Genomic DNA, 16,950 nt, shown 5'->3' with positions numbered 1-16,950 from the left:
TATGTGCTCTGGCTAAATATGGATGGATCGGTTGATATCATATCATCAAGAAAGCACCCGATAGTTTTTTCATCTCCATTCATCCACCAAAACATCTTAAATGTGTGAAAGTTTTGAGTTTTTCTTACATTTTGGTTTCCTGTTATTCCGGTACGGCATGGTGCTTTGGAGAATGTAAGCACTTCCTTTACACATGTGAACACATAACAAAATACAGTTGCGAAATGCATTGTGGTTTAGATGATGTTGGGTAATGTTGATGCTGGGGCTGAGCTGATTTATGTTCCAAAAATCCTAACAGCCCAGCCATTGGGCATGACTTCTTCTGAAATTCTAGCAATGTTGTCATATGTCCTTGCATTGGAGACGTTCATTTTGATTCGAATTACGCCGGTTGGAACCAGTGTCCGGGTTAGTCAGTATCAGTAATCCTAGTTTGCTTGAATCAATAATCGATTAAGCGCTATGTTTGAAAAGATGAGTTTAATCCGAATCATCCTTCAGTTCCCAACTGTTTTAAGAAAGACTCAGTTGTCTTAATTAAGTTGAATCAAGCGCACGCTTTCATGCTGTCATGACCAGGTCCGTTATATAGGAAAAGGATGTTGAGGTCAGGTAAACTTCCTTGCCGCAATGATATCGTTACTGATCGCACAGATTGAAGGTAGATGATTCACACCACATGAGAGGCAATGCCGGTCTCTAGCTCATTTGGCAGGGTGGCGGACCTTTGACCGTTATGTGCGACCGTTATGTTATGGTGAATTCGCAGCCCACAACCCGTCTCGTATCTGGCTTGCTAGAGACAGTTACCTGGAGACTAATCAACAGCACCAGCCTGGTACGTGTGACGATGCATGCTGTACATGCTTCAGTGGAATCTGGTTAAGGGCCGAAGCTAAACATTGCTATTGGACCGCAACTGTCCTGCTGGCAAGTGGGGTCCAGATGCTTAAAGGAAACATGGCATGTAATGTTTATCCCGGACAGGCTACGAGACGCAAGGCACATGATTAGTGTTTATTTCTGAATTTGTTGAGAGATGGCAAGACAACTCAATATTAGGCAAACACGCTCCGGTTCGTTTAATACAGGGGCAATGTGTACCAACTGCAGCAGCTGAATAAAATGCTATCTGTAGCACAACAATATATTCTTGAACATTGTGCCCCACCGAAGGCACTGGCCAAAAGTTGAATTTTAATTATTCAAATTTGCGTGCAATAATGGCTTTTGAGATAAAGGGGGCGGCAATGGTTAGACAAGAAATTTTCATTGAGGTGACTGCAACATAGCAACAATGGTTGAGAAATCTGAGTGTTTGGCATGTAGTCTGATACATGAACGGCAAAATGTCAAATGTCGTGTCTTTGGCAACGGTGTTGGGCACCCTGTTGCTGAAAGTTGGTGATGTTTACAATACTTTTACTCACTTTTGCTGTTGACTATGAAGTCTCTTGCGAGCTCTATGGTGTTGCGTAGGGTCCGTAAACATGAATCATAAAATAAAATATGTTATGCGCCATTGCTTTTGGTTGCAAAAAATAAAATATAACACACAAGCCCATGATGCGGATGTCATCTTCTTTAGGCTATCATGGAATCCACATCAGTCATTGAAAATCCGTAGAATGAAAATAAAGCTTAAGATTAAAAATTTTGATGATATATTGGACCAAACACTAACCATAAACAATTATGTACCTAGTTGTACCGAAGTGTTTACACTGACATGACCCGATGCTGGCAATTGCTCACCTAGTGGATAGGTATACGTTTTTGCCTTATATAAGAAACCTTGATCGTATCAGTAGTATGATTTTATTTTCTTGTTTCGTGCATGAACCCAAAATTATATCATGGTAAATGTGGCACCTGATTATTTAATATCATATTGGCAAATTTTGCACATTGGTGGAATGCACTTGTAATCCCACATCACAGTGCGTATACGAATGGATTGGGGGTGTCTATTTAGTTACCTGGCGTGAACACCGGCATCATCCATGGCTGATAGTGTGAGCAATGGTTGATAGCATGCTGCACTACCTCTCATACTTCTACCGCAGACTGCTTGCTATTTTAGTCATGTGCGCCTTCAGCTGCAATGTGCTTTGCAGACTGGGTGCTTGGCTGACAAGCTGTGGGTACAGATTACGGTGAAACGTGCGCAGAATCGTTTTGGCTTTGGTCCCTTTAAAGGGACGTGGTCCACAGTGCCGTGAAACGTCTCAGACATTTTGAAAGGCGGCGTTCCAATCGTTGTATTGGGGAGGCTGCTTCATTTCATCGTTTATTTCTTGTGATAAGAATACCTGCACTGCCGATTAGGTATTGCAGATCCAGGAACTGTCCATGCATATGTGTCAAAACGTTTCATTTCGCATTCACCGAGCAGGCCAAGTGAAAGCGTTTCCTGTTCATAGTTTACTACGGGTAAGGATTTTTGAGTGGAGGCTGAAAATACCTACGCGCTTGGCAGGGGGGAGGGACATTGAAACATCCCAATAGCATATCGATTCCACATATTGAATCATCTTACCTACCCCGAAATTCTGGTCTCTCCTCGGGCTTATGCCACTTTCAATCTTGCGGTTTGATGAAAAGCCACAAAAAGACAAAAAGATAAAGCGAGTTGGCTGTGATACGAGATGGGGGCTAGAACGGGGTCAGAACAGGTGGAATTGAGCGCGCGCGCGCGCGCGCGCGTGTATGTGTGTGTGTGTGTGTGTGTGTGTGTGTGTGTGTGTGTGTGTGTGTGTGTGTGTGTGTGTGTGTGTGTGTGTGTGTGTGTGTGTGGTGTGGGTGTGTGTGTGTGTGTGTGTGTGTGTGGTGTGTGTGTGTGTGTGTGTGTTGGTGGGGGGGAGAGGATCTGATGCATCATTTGATAAGGCAGTTTGACCGAATGCAAGGGGCATCTTCTACCACACATTTAAAACCCTGAAAAATCCATCGGCTACATCTGCATTGACGTTGTGGGATAGATTCAGCATATTTACGAAACTTTTGGAGATGCACGACAGGCACCATTTCTAGATTCAGAAGGTTGTAACGTTTTCTTAAACGGCTGATAGGCTTTCTTGATAAGCAGATTAGCTTCTTGAACGTCGTGTGAAATAGACACAAATATAAGCAAAGAGGTAATCCGTAGGGGCGTGTCAGGTGATCATAACACGGGCGCCTTATCTAAATAGCTACACCAACATAGCAAACAAGTAAGGGAATGAGCAACAGTATTTTATCATTTGGACATTAGGACAGCATCCTCTCCATTATTTCGCTATGCAGAGAAGTGAAAAACTATATTTCGCACCAAATACCTTTTTATAATTTTGAGGCTTTTATTTGGTCCGCAAATATTTCTAAAATCTTCTAGGTGAAAGATCAGTCATCAGCAGACACGGAAATCGTTTTCATCGAAGCAGAGTGAATCCCCCTGAGAAATTACTTCCAGCAGGGATGTTAAAAAATTTCGCATTCGGCATTCAGTCTCGTGCGATATAATCATTGACACCGAGATTTACGGTTATGATTCAGCGAAGTTCAGAAAAGTATCTCCATACCCACTCATGCCGTTCAAAATGTTCAGACCCGAGCGTCCCATGCCGCGAGTTTACGTTGTCAACCTTGAAGAAGATGCACCACTATGCGGTTGAATTCGCTTTGTTGGATTGACAAGCTGTGTACGTTTGCCTGAAGCTGCGATTGGTGTCAACTGGTGTCAAGAGAATCTGTTTAATGGCGGAGGCTCTACTGGGTCGGACGCAGCACACTGCTACACTGTTTCCCTGCGCGACAGAACAGGCCATCTAGCATGCATGCCACATTAGCGTTACAAGTAATAACATTTACGTCATGTTAATGAAGAAGCTTTTTCGAAATAAGCAACAGTGATTCGCGGTGGTCTGGTCTGTACATGCCCTCAGATATCTTGAACATCTAGAGATGGGGCTGCTATTAGACACATCACAAATATTTACAGGATGTTTGGTATACCGTAACAATCACCCGAGACTCCCCCTCCAAATGCCTCTTGATCTAGATTATGGTATAAATGGATATGTATGTATATTCTTGTAATAACATCTAAATTCAGCTTGGTGAATTACCCATTATAATATGTCAAACGTTGGGTGAAACGATGTCTCATATGCTACGGGCGCAAAATTACAGATCAGCATGTATAGCTGCACTTCACCGGTATAATGATTTGTGCGGTCTGGCACGAGAGCCGTGATATCACAAGTGAGAAATGGCAACTTGTCACATATGGTTGACCACAAAACATGAGTTGTTGGGGCCAAAACACCGAAGCAGTCATTACAAATAGATCTGATCAACGCGATGGAAATCAGTCTTTCATTTGGGTTCAACAGATGGATGTTCACAGCGCTTTAAGCTAATTCATAAATCAATTGCTTAAAAATCGCTGGCTGCAACATCTGGTGAGGTAGAGCATTTATGATCGGCAAGATTTATCTGTTTAAAACTTTGAACTGGCCCACAATTTTGGTGATTTGGAACAAAATACTGCAAAATTGCACATATACAGGGTGAAACGTGTTTTCAGCTAACTAAACTACAAGTTTGTGCAATTTCCTGTCATGGTCATTTCTTTCTGAGCTTGGACCACACCGTATATTATGGGACGCCATCTTAGAAAGATTAAATTTTGCTCTTCCATGAAAATGTTAGAACAGGTACAGTTGGTATTACCCCAGTCAAATAGTTGGTTTGGACATATGTCTCGGTCACACATCCAGGTGAATATATGGTGAATGGAACATATCCAATTTTCCATTGAGTTGCGCTTTGATAGAATATCCGGTCAGAGGGAAAGGCCATTGTCAAAGGGAACTTCAGAAAATCGCAATCATTTCTTTCACGTACGCAGGCAATGAAATGAACAAGTCGATTTCTCACAGTACATGCGTATAAAATTACGAAGATTTCTCCCGAATTTCATGTATACCATGTCATATGCTGTCACGAAGCATTACCTACTGGAATTGCTTTCGAATCTTAAAGCTGCAATATTTCTGCGAATTGCTGTTTTCAGCGTGGCCTTAGTGTCAGCCTGCTACGTGAGTCGATTGGCTGTTTCTGAAGCCCAAACCCGGTGTCATTGCACTGTTGGCGATAGGAGCCGAATGTTCACAGGCAGTTTGGACGGCCCCGTGATTTATAGAGTTGACATCGCCAGGCACTGTGCGGTTTATGCCGCCCTTACCTACCCTGGCTGCCACGACCGGACATCGATGCCCTCATCTTTCCAAGGTGGTCGGATCCATGTTTAATGCTCCGGCGCTCAACGGGCTGCAAACATCGGCCAAGACTGTTGTCAGGACGGTCGCCTTCTCCCCCCCCCCCCTCCCCCATCAAACCGCGATGGTGTGGAGCCGGTGCGGCGTCTGACCATCGAGATTTTGGCCCGCCTCCGAACTATGTTGTAGAAATTTTCTTTCAATTGGTATATGCTTACGTTTCACATGTTAATGGTATTGGCACGGCCAAGTCGTTCAGCTGAAAGAATTGACCAGAAAAGTCATGCCTGATCTAACAGCTTGCCTGTGGACAACAAGTGCAGGACACAGAAAACAACAACACAGTGTATAGGATTGCAACAAAGAAGATTAGGCAGGAAATCAGGGAAGCCAAAAGATTATCAGAAATGCGGCTAGCAGATATTTGCTCTCGCAACGTTAAGAAGCTTTTTAGTTGCTACGAATTCAAATCATGGGATTCTCAGCCGACCCTCTCGAGCAGCAGCGCTGGCAGTGGAGCACAGGGGACACGTGCCCTCCCTCTCTTATGTTCCTAGGAGCCCTTTGGGCCCCTCGGAACTACGATTAAGGGCTCAATTTGAGGGCCGAAGGGCCCGAAAACCCAGCCAGGGGCCTCATTCAGGGGCCCCGGCCCGCAGGCCGGGCACTTCAATGCCATCCAGATGGTCTTGCGCGCTGATCAGGAGCCCACTGAGTCAATAAGGACCTATCTTTTGGTCAGATTCCACCAGAAACACACAGTCGGCTCCGTGGCGGCATGGGCCTGAGGGCCCATTTCCCAAGCAGGGGCAAATCCAGAGAAAGCGATTTACTTTACTCGGGGCCCTACAGCACTTCGCAGGGGCTCGAAGTCGCCCAGAGGCAGTGTTCGAGGAGGCTCGCAGAGTCTACGGGGCCCACGGGTCCGACGATTAAGGCCCCAGTGGAGGGCCTGAGAGCACAGAGGATTGGTCAGAGTCTTATTCAGGGGCCCCGCCCTGCGAAGACGGACCCTCAAAAACTGGTCAGAGGGCCCTCTGCGCCGATCGGGGACCCCTGAGTCGATATGAGTATATCTGTTGGCCAGGCACTACCAGTACCGCACAGTCGGCCCCGTTTCGGTATGGGCCTGAGGGCCCACCTACCGACCAGCTGCAAAGCCGGGGCAGTGATTTACACTGGTCAGGGCCTCTGTGTCTGTTAGAGGCCCACACTATCTAGCAGAGGGTCCTGCGTTCGCAATGGGCCCCACGCCGACTAAGGGCAATGTTTGATGAGACCCGGAGAGGGTCCCGGACGGCGCATTGGAACCAACGATCAAAGGCCCGGTTGGAGGGCATAATGACCCGAAGGACTGGCTGTAGGTCAAACAAAGAATCGCGGCTTATAGGGTAGTGACCTTAAATATTAGTCAGTGGTCCTCTTGCAACGTTTGAGGAACCCCTGAGATAATGCGGGTGTATAGGTCGTTGAGAGACCGCGAGCACTGAACAGTCGGCTCCATGTCCGTCTGAGCCTCTGAGGCCTATTACTCAAGTAGAAACGAGGCCGGGGTCAGCGATTTGCAATGTTCGTGGTCCCTGACACAATGAGGGGCTCCTGTGTCGGATACGGGCCTCAGTGCCGAACAAAGGTCCCGTGGCGGCAAGTGGCCCGGGGTCAGAGTGGTGTTTGAGGGGGCCCGAAGAGGGGCCGAAGGGTCTCTCGAAACCAAAGATCAGGGGCCCGATGGAATGGCTGAGGGGTCCGAAGGGCTGGCTGCAGGTCACATCAAGGACCCCGCCCACAGGGCCGTAATCTCAAATGTCGGTAAGATGATCTCTTGCATCGATAGGAACCCCTGAGACAGAGCGTTCCTCTATTTTCCCCAGAAATCACGAACAACGAACAATCGCTCCCGTGTTTGTCTGAGCTCTGGGGCCCATTTCCCAAGCAGGGACAAAGCCGGGCCCGCGATTTACATTGGTCGGGCTCCTGTACCGTTCAGGGGCCTACAGTGCCTAACAGGGCATTCTATGTCAATAAGAGTCCTCGATTCGGTCAGAGGAGGACTTGCTCAACAGGGACGGGGGCGGGAGCCCGAATGGCAGAGGGTCTCCTGCGTTGGTCGGGACCCTCTGACAATTAATTAAAACATAAGAACTTATGATGAGTGCCCACAGTGAGGTACTAGAAAAGTCCTTTGCTAATTAGGGCTTCCGGGACCGAACGGTCGACACCCCAACCCTATTTCAGTATTGGGCCCGTTAAGCCCAACTGGAGTCTATGTGTTAATGTTTCATTACTTGCGGCGAGCAGGGATGTTGATGCGCTAACGACGGTTCATGCGTCGATCTGGGTTCAACCGCGCGGGTCCGAAGCCTCAGCGTCAGGGAACGGACCAATAAAATATGACGTATGCCTCTAATGGCCTGCGGATCGGCCAGGGCGTACCGCCCCGTGTCGCCAGAATGACGGCCGCAAAACACACCGCGGTGGGACAGAATGGCCCTGCAGCTCTTGACCGGTAACAACGATGTGCCCCGTTGTGTTGTACTTCAGGGGACGATGTGCCCCGTTGTGTCGTACCTCAGGGGACGATGTGCCCCGTTGTGTTGTACTTCAGGGGACGATGTGCCCCGTTGTGTTGTACTTCAGGGGGCGATGTGCCCCGTTGTGCTGTACTTCAGGGGACGATGTGCCCCGTTGTGTTGTACTTCAGGGGACGATGTGCCCCGTTGTGTTGTACTTCAGGGGACGATGTGCCCCGTTGTGTTGTACTTCAGGGGACGATGTGCCCCGTTGTGTTGTACTTCAGGGGACGATGTGCCCCGTTGTGTTGTACTTCAGGGGACGATGTGCCCCGTTGTGTTGTACTTCAGGGGACGATGTGCTCCGTTGTGTTGTACTTCAGGGGACGATGTGCTCCGTTGTGTCGTACTTCAGGGGACGATGTGCCCCGTTGTGTTGTACTTCAGGGGACCCTTTACCGAAAGTAAATAAGTGGCCTCATTAGTGTTGAGTGGAGTGGGACGAAACGAGTTCAAAACATACGAGGCCATCCCACGTTTCCTTGGGAACGTTCCTTATTTTGCAGGATCAACTAATGAAACAGTTACCATCAAAAGGTGTGAGCATGCGCTCGGGGTGCCACTAATGTAGTGGCTAACACACCTGCGTCAACCACAGCACATCTGTCAAAAGGTGTGAGCCTGTGCTCGGGGTGCCACTGGTGTAGTGGCTAACACGCCTGCGTCAACCACAGCACGTCTGTCAAAAAGGTGTGAGCCTGCGCTCAGGTTGCCACTAATGTAGTGGCTAACACGCCTGCGTCAACCACAGCACGTCTGGGAAACCGCAGGTACGGGGTTCGATTCCCCATGGTGCCCGTCCTTCCCGCCAGGGGGAAAGGTTGCCGGTGCCATATGGTCCCAGCATCTGAGTAAGTCATAAAGCCCCAATGACACGCCCGTTATCTCGGGTAACAAGGATAGCGATGGCTTGGGTCACGTTTTTCGCAAAATCGAATGGGTTGGCCTCTGCAGGTAACGCCAGGAGCCCGGCGCCGAGCGCGCGACAATGCCTATTGTAAACTAATGTTTCTTGATGTCTTTCAACAACAAAAATCGTGCAGTTCAAAAGTTACACTTGGTGAAACCAGTGTGCAACTTTGAGGCTGTCTTCTGGACAGATTAACAGTTACAGCAACACATAAAATAGAGATTTTACCCTACTCTTCCAGTTCCACCACCAGATTCCAGTACCACTTCGCGGTGCTGTAAAGGCCGATACGTTATTGTCATCAGTCTAAAAACCGCACAGGTGAAATATACGCCCGGAATATGGTTGAATATATTATTTGGTGTCCAAAAGCGTTCAATGGTACTTTTTCAGATGCGGCACCATTTTTGCCCACCTGTTGGCCACGGTTAGGCACTGGGCCGACCGTGCGCGGCCTATGGAGAATGCAAGAATGCTTCCAAAAAGATACAGATAGACTGGAAAGAGTACAACGAAAGACAACTGAGATGATAAATGGGATAAGTGACTTAGAATGTAAGGATAGGTTAAGGGTCTTCGATCTATATTTACAGAAATATCGTAGACTTAGAGGGGATCTGAAAGAAGCAAGATGATGAGGGATAGGCAAGGCATATCTACATGGAGCGCTGGAAATTAAACCGAGACATAAAGGAAACCAGTTCCATTAAGCAAGAGGTAGGAGAAGAGCTATGGGGAGGCAGATGTCATTTATTCAAAGAGAAGTGAATCAGTGGAATGGGCTGACAAACGAAGTTGTAGGAAGTCCCTCTTCTAGCAACACTCAAACCGTTTGGACAAGTTCTTTCGGTCTAGAGATCTCATTTACAGCCAATTATATGTAGGTCAGGTGATGAGTGTTGAGAATGTGTACGGAATCTGAGGTAGGTCAACCACGATGGGCCCCTGTGGCTCTTTTTTGGCCGGATATTTTCATGTCTTTAGGTCTTTATACCGGGGCGGACCCAGAGGGGAGGGCACGGGGCCATGTCGCCCTCCTTGGGGCCCGAAGGGGCCCATTGGCTCCGAGGGGGCGCGTAGCCGGGCGAACAGGTGGAGTTTTTTTTAACACAAAACGCAACAAAACTGGGTATCTCTGGACCGCCAGGCGACCAAAAACAATTGTGAGCGAAAGTGAAGGGCCTATGAGAAGGCAAACAAATTATTTGATGATTGGAAAAGTTGTGGACTGGAAATTTTAATCCTCATGACACGTTTTAGCGACCCATGCTGTTTCCGGGGGACCTATATGCTCACTTGCAGGATTATTTCGATCGTCAGTGAGTATCCCACGTTGTCCTTCATTTCTTTACATTTGCTCGCCGGACTCTGCGCTGTTTTTGGGACCCTTCCTGTTACCGTGCCGGGGCACCGCTGTCAATCGCGGGCCCTTCCACGGATTCTTTCCATTCTCCAGAAAGGCTCTGTGAGCTATAGCCGGAGTATTCTCGGTTGCTCAGGGCCTATTTACATTGGTATCGGTTAACCTACCGACACATTTGCGATATTCTCATGGGCCCTCTACATTGGTCTAGGGCGTTTCTAATTCTCTGTCACTTGCTTATGACCCCAAACTCCTGTCGGGGCCCATTTGATGGCCTGCTTGTGCACGCTTAGTCGTTCAGTGACCCTCTTCATTGGGTGCTGCGTGTTTCTTTTCTGAATGGGGGGGGGGGGGGGGGCTACGCTCTTGTGGGGAGCCATATCTGATAACCTGCTCGGGCACATTCGATCATTTGGGGTCCCCTGCATTGGGCATTGGGCATGTGCTATTTGAATGGGACCCTACGCACTTGTCGGGGGCCCCTCTGTTCGCCTCCTCGGCCACACTGGATTGCTCGGGGGCCCTGCACATTGGTTCTTGATGTTTGAATTTAGGGCCCTCTGCTCCTACCGGGGTCATCTGATGGCCTGTTCGGGTACACTCCATCTTTTGGGGACCCTCCTCACCGGGTTTTGGATAATTCTTATTGGAATGGAGGGCCTTACGCTCCTGTCGGGGCCCCTTCTAATAAGATGCCCGGTCCGTTCGATCGTGGGGACTCCGTCATCTGGTTTTGGGTACTTCATTTTTGAATGGAAGGCCCTTCGCTCTTTTCGGTGGCCCTATTTGTTGAGCTGCTCTGACGCAATCAATTATTCGGGGCCCTCTACACCGTGTCGTGGGTATTTCACATTTGAACGGAAGGCTTTACGCTTTTGCCGGGGCCCCATAAGTTAACCTGTTCGGGCACACTCGAATATCCGGGATCTTCCGCATTGTGTCTTGGGTACTTCCTATCTGAATGGAAGGCCATACGCACTTGTCCGGGGCCTCATTTGTCTGCCTCCTCGGCTACACTGGATTGTTCGGGGGCCCTGTATATCGGGCCTTGGCGTTTGAATTTGGGGCCCTGCAGTCCCGCTGGGGCCATCTGATAACCTGCTCGGGTACACTCCATGTTTCGGGGGCACTCCGCATTGGGTTTTGGATACTTTTTATTCGAATGGAAGGCCCTGCGCTCTTGTCGGACCCCTTCTGGTAACCTGCTCGCTCGGGCACATTTCATCGTTCGAGGGGCCATTTACATAAGGTCTTGGGCTGCTTCTCGTTTGAATGGTGGGCTTTACGCTCTTTTTGGGAGCCCTATCTGTTAGCCTGCTCTGGCACACCCGATCATTCGGGAGCTCTCTATGCTGGATCTTGAGTACTTTCTATTTTTATTGGAGGGTCTACGCTCTTGACAGGGATCCTATATTTTAACCTGCTTGGGCACACTCGATCGTTAGGAGCCCCACATATTTTGTAGTAAATATGTCTTGGTTGAAAAGATGGCCTTATGCTCTTGGCGGGCCCCATCTGTTGAGCTGCTCGGGCCGGTGACGGATAGAAAGGGGGGGGGGGGGGCACGGGGCCATGTCCCCATGGGCCATGCCGAGAGGACCTAAAGGCTGCGAAGGGGCCCATAACCGGCCGAACAGATGCAGTTTTTTACAACAAAATTTCACGCCTTTGGACCTACAGGCGACTAAGAGCAGTTGCTAGCAGAAGCATACAGCTCATGAACAAACGAAGTCAATTCTTTCCTGATTTAAAAGGTGTCGCTCGGGGACAAATTTTCGGGCTCATTGCGCTGTCCAGAGGGCTTACGCTGCTGCCCGGGCCCTATATGCCCATTTCCCGGGTCAATCTGATCGTAAACGAGCTTTCCATGTTGCCTTTGATCTCTTTGCATTTACTCGTAGGGCTCAACGCTGTTGTTGGGACGCAATCTGCTTTCATGCTTGGGCATTCTTGATGATCAGGTTTTTCCTCCACAGATTTTTCCCATTCGCCTGAAATGCTCTATACGCTTTTCCGGGGCCCCATGTGCCAGGATGCACTTAATTGCCCAGGGGCCCCTTATATAAGTCTTCGGTTCTTTCCACTTATTTGGAGGGTCTTGTACTGGCGCCCTTATAAGGTAAGGCACCGAGACACTCGATGATTAGGGGCCCTCTACCTTGATCGAGGGATCTTTCCCTTTGATCTCTTTGCGGAGGACTCTTCACTCCCATTGGGGCTCTTTCTGTTAACGTACTCGCAGGCTCTTGATCGCACAGGGGTATTAATTTGTTATCTTGGGTAACTCCCCTTTGCTCAGAAGGTCTTGTGCTCTGGGTATGGCAACATATGTCAGCCTACCGGGGAACTACCGATCGTTTAGAGGCCCACCACGTTTGGTTTGGGGCTTTTTTGCTTGATCTGAGGATCCAATACTTGTTGACGGGAGCCACTTTGTTGGCCTCCTGCGTCACCCATGGTCGCTCAGGTTTCGTCCTAATTGCCCATGGTGGCTACGCCTCAGAGCAGGGGTCGAATATGTGCCGATGAATTTTTGCGTGCAGTTGCCGGACGTAGTTGTCCATGCCACCGACGTCGTTTGTGTCATTTCCACTGGCTATTGAAATTGTGACAAATTGCATCACGCTCTAAGCATACTTTGAACGCTGGGATATGTTGAACACCTTAATAACAAAAAGGAAAAATTCTGCATTGGCCATCAGCCATCAGCTGGTATCTATACATGTATATATACTACTTGTCTTAAAATAAATGACCGAAAAGCAAGAATATGTTTTGGAGGGGGCCCCAGCCTCCAGGGGACCCCACAATGTTGCGTGCCCCCCCCCCCCTTGACGAAATCCTGGATTCGCTCTTGTCTTTATGTCTGTATGTTTTTATCACAGCCCCGTCTCTAGATGTTTAAGATCATAGTTCCTAGTTTCAGCGGCATATATAATGCCCAAGATAATTGTTTTTATGTGATGATCAATGTTTTGCTACATTCTGTTTGCAACATTCTAGCCCAAAATATTTGGAGGCCCCCCAAGACAGTATTGGGAACTCTACTAGGCATGTTGTTTGGGGGAGGACCCTTACAAAATAATACCTGTGAATTGACACCACTCTCTGATCACCATTCGGCTTGCCATTCGTTGTCCTGACACAAATATAACAGCGTCAGCCATCGGCCATCAAAGAGTCCCTGAGGAGCTAAAGACTATGTTCTGACGTGCGCCCCGGCGCTGTATAATCATGGGCGGGTGGACCTGCTTCAGGGAGTGACATCCACCATCGGGACGTGCACCCCGGCACTGTACAATCATGGGCGGGTGGACCTGCTTCAGGGAGTGACATCCACCATTTGGACGTGCGCCCGGCGCCGTACAATCACGGGCGGGTGGACCTGCTTCAGGGAGTGACATCCACCATCTGGACGTGCGCCCCGGCACTGTATAATCATGGGCGGGTGGACCTGCTTCAGGGAGTGACATCCACCATTTGGACGTGCGCCCGGCGCCGCACAATCATGGGCGGGTGGACCTGCTTCAGGGAGTGACATCCACCATTTGGACGGTGACACGGCCCACCTTACCGACAATCGCGACTCACAGCTCCTTTGTCGTGGTTCTCTTCCTTTTGGAAGATTGTAAAGGAGATCGCTACCAACAACCGTAGGCACTACACCCGCACCGCGCTGGAGCCCCTCTGGACTGCGCTCGGCGGCTTCAGTCGTGATCAGAAATGGCTGCAGCAGGACGTGCAAGACCGTGCACCGCTCAGGGCTTACTGGTCTGGATGCAAGCTCATTTTCTGAACGGCCACATCAGCCAGTCAGCTCATCTCACGGCCCAGAAGGTGGATGACAACGCCAGTCGCATGCTCTAGGTCCGCCTGCCTATGATCCTGAGGACCTGGGACACGCATCTAGAGCATGAAGCACTGAGAGACAGTTGGAGAGCCGTTGGTCGACGTCGTAGATACCTGTACTACGCCAACTTATCGCACGGCAAATCACATTTGGATATTGATCCTGTGATATCGACAAAGCAGTTGTTAACAGAATCACGAGTGCACTCTGTTTGCGCACACCATGTGGAATGTCTGTCGTGGCTTTTCTGTGTTTTTGCTTTAGGCATACACCCAGCGCGCACACAACTGGGCGCTAAGTACTTCGCGGGGCGTGTGCACCTGCATGCATTGATCTAGCCATACATGCACATGCACTGGCCCCATGCCCGGTCTGTGGGTATATCTGCCCAGTCTGTGGGTATATCCCCCCAGTCTGTGGGAATATCCGCCTAGTCTGTGGGTATATCTGCCGGGTCTGTGGGTATATCCGCCCAGTCTGTGTGAATATCCGCCCAGTCTGTGGGTATATCTGCCGGGTCTGTGGGTATATCCGCCCAGTCTGTGAGTATATCCGCCCAGTCTGTGGTTATATCCGCCGGATCTGTGGGTATATCCGCCGGGTCTGTGGGTATATCCGCCCGGTCAGTGAGTATATCTGCCCAGTCTGTGGGTATATCCACCGGGTCTGTGGGTATATCCACCGGGTCTGTGGGTATATCCACCTGGTCTGTGGGTATACCCTCTGGGTCTGTGGGTATATCCGTCGGGTCTGTGGGTATATCCGTCCGGTCAGTGGGTATATCCGCCCGGTCTGTGGGTATATCCGTCGGGTCTGTGGGTGTATCCGCCCGGTCAGTGGGTATATCCGCGTTCAGGATCCCCTCCGCCTCGCGCTGCATATGCCAGCGTCACGCAGCCGCGCCGATCGATCTGCTGGCTTCGCGAGCATCGCCTGAGCAGGATCGCCTGAGCAGGAGCATCGCTGCGTGATCAAGGGCATCCGCTGCCACCCACGGACTCCGTAATGCTGCAGCGCTCTTAACAGGAAGAGCTTGCGCCGCGATCACAGAGACCACCGCCGGCAGCGCGTGGTGTGATGTCACGAGCGGTGACGTCACGCCCGTCCGGTCACGGCGGGAGGCGGGTGGAAAGGCGCCAACACCCCGGAAGCCACACGGCCGTCTTGTGGTTGACGGACCGCCGACTGCCGGGTTCGCTCCAGGTCACGCCAGGTGAAGCGGCTACGTGACCTCCGGCCGTGGCCACCAGCCGGCGGGTCTCGGCAGCAAACGTGCCTCTTCCTTGGCGTCTTTTCCATGGAAGCCGCAATTCCCGCGGCCTTCGAGAATTAATCCCGTGCAAACTTGCGAGCCGCGTCCTTTCAGCCGCAGTTCTTGCGGTACTGAAATCGATCACAGCAGCATGTACAGTTATATCAGCAGGAAAATCCTTGTATGAGAGTTAATAAAAGTGAGATCATTCAGTCCAGCTGCACGTCTGGTCTATCCATATGGCGGACGCCCTTTCAGTATGCTTGCCTTCCGGCGTGGCTCGACGTAACACATTTTTTTGCCGTACGGGGCGCAGAAAAAAGTCAATGAACTGGCAAAAGGCTTGCGCGCGGGGCGGCGCACCATGTCCTAGCAGAAGCGCGAGAACTTTGTCAGTGTTATGCGAGAGGGGATGGGAGGGGGGGGGGACGGGGACCCGTTCCTTACTTTGCGACGTCTCATGGCTAATAACAGTTCAAAGGTTCAAAGAATCCGCCCCTCCTCCGGTTCAAGTATCCTCGGCTCCTGGCTCAGAGGATTTAAAAGTACAATGAATGTTTCACCTCTCTGTGAAATGGTGGGGCCAGATACATCATGTCCAAGAAATATCAGGACGACTTAATTTACATCTGGGAGCCCTAATTACAATTTACATTTACAGATGGCAGCCCGCAGTTCTTTCCACACAGCTCAGTTGCATCAAAATACGCTTAAAGCGGGTGGTTGCTTATGTAATGATGGATGGTGTAGCTCAACCTGTCTATCTAAGAAAATACGACTTTTCGTGAAACTGGCTTATGTCCGCTTCTCAGTTTTACATGGCGTAAATTTGTAGCTTTGTAGTTCCGTAAGTTCGCTCCTTGAAACCAGGCCCATGTTTCTGAGAAGCGATGCTTTTAGGACCACTACACGGCGATCAACGGACGACGCTGGGGGCAGGCCGAGGCACCTCAGCGGAGCCTTTCATGAGCAATAGATGCTCACAACGCACACAAATACACACGATTGCACTCAAAGGTAAACAAGGAACACGATTGTTTAAATTTCGTGCCGCTGCGTGGTATGCTCCGGTACATAACAAAGCAATCTGAAAACATCTGATTTGTGAAACATGTGACCAATCTACTGCATTTGTTTCACGAGGCTTCATGTTCCTTAGTTTTGAAATGCCATAGGGGTCACGTGGATATCTTGTCCCTTATCAGTCCGCGATGTGAAAATGGCGAATCAGGGCGAGGGCTAATGAGTGACCCATGTCCAAGTATCATGACCCATGTCCAAGCCCAATGACGTTATTTTTAATGGTAACTCCCCCCTCCCCAACTAATTTTGCAAACCTACGCCCCTGCTCCCAACTTTGACAAGCAAGTGGGTTAAATCTGGGCAAGAATCGTTTTTATTATGTTTTGGAGGCAGGCTCAGACATTTTTGTTCCTGAGCCCCCCCCCCCCCCACCCACCTCCCACCCCACCCACTCCTGTACATTCTGCAGAACTGTACTCCTGTAGGTGCAGGTTTGCCAAATAGCATGGTCTTACTAGCACCTGAGAACAACATCGTACAAATTGTGACAAGAATCATGTATTTCAGTGTATCATTGGGGTAAGCCTCGCTCCCTGCTTGCTGGGCGTGAATTGAGACTCGCACCGGCTATTATGATATAAATATCTATATAAAACGGTTATATAGACTTATTTTGACTAAAATATAACAACCAGTATTGGGAAAAAGCGGAATTTTA

The sequence above is a fragment of the Pollicipes pollicipes genome, unplaced genomic scaffold, assembly GCF_011947565.3.
Source record: "Pollicipes pollicipes isolate AB1234 unplaced genomic scaffold, Ppol_2.1 Scaffold_3447;HRSCAF=4054_pilon_pilon_pilon, whole genome shotgun sequence".
NCBI classification, from domain to species: Eukaryota; Metazoa; Arthropoda; class Thecostraca; order Pollicipedomorpha; family Pollicipedidae; genus Pollicipes; species Pollicipes pollicipes.
This window is presented reverse-complemented; position numbering follows the sequence as displayed.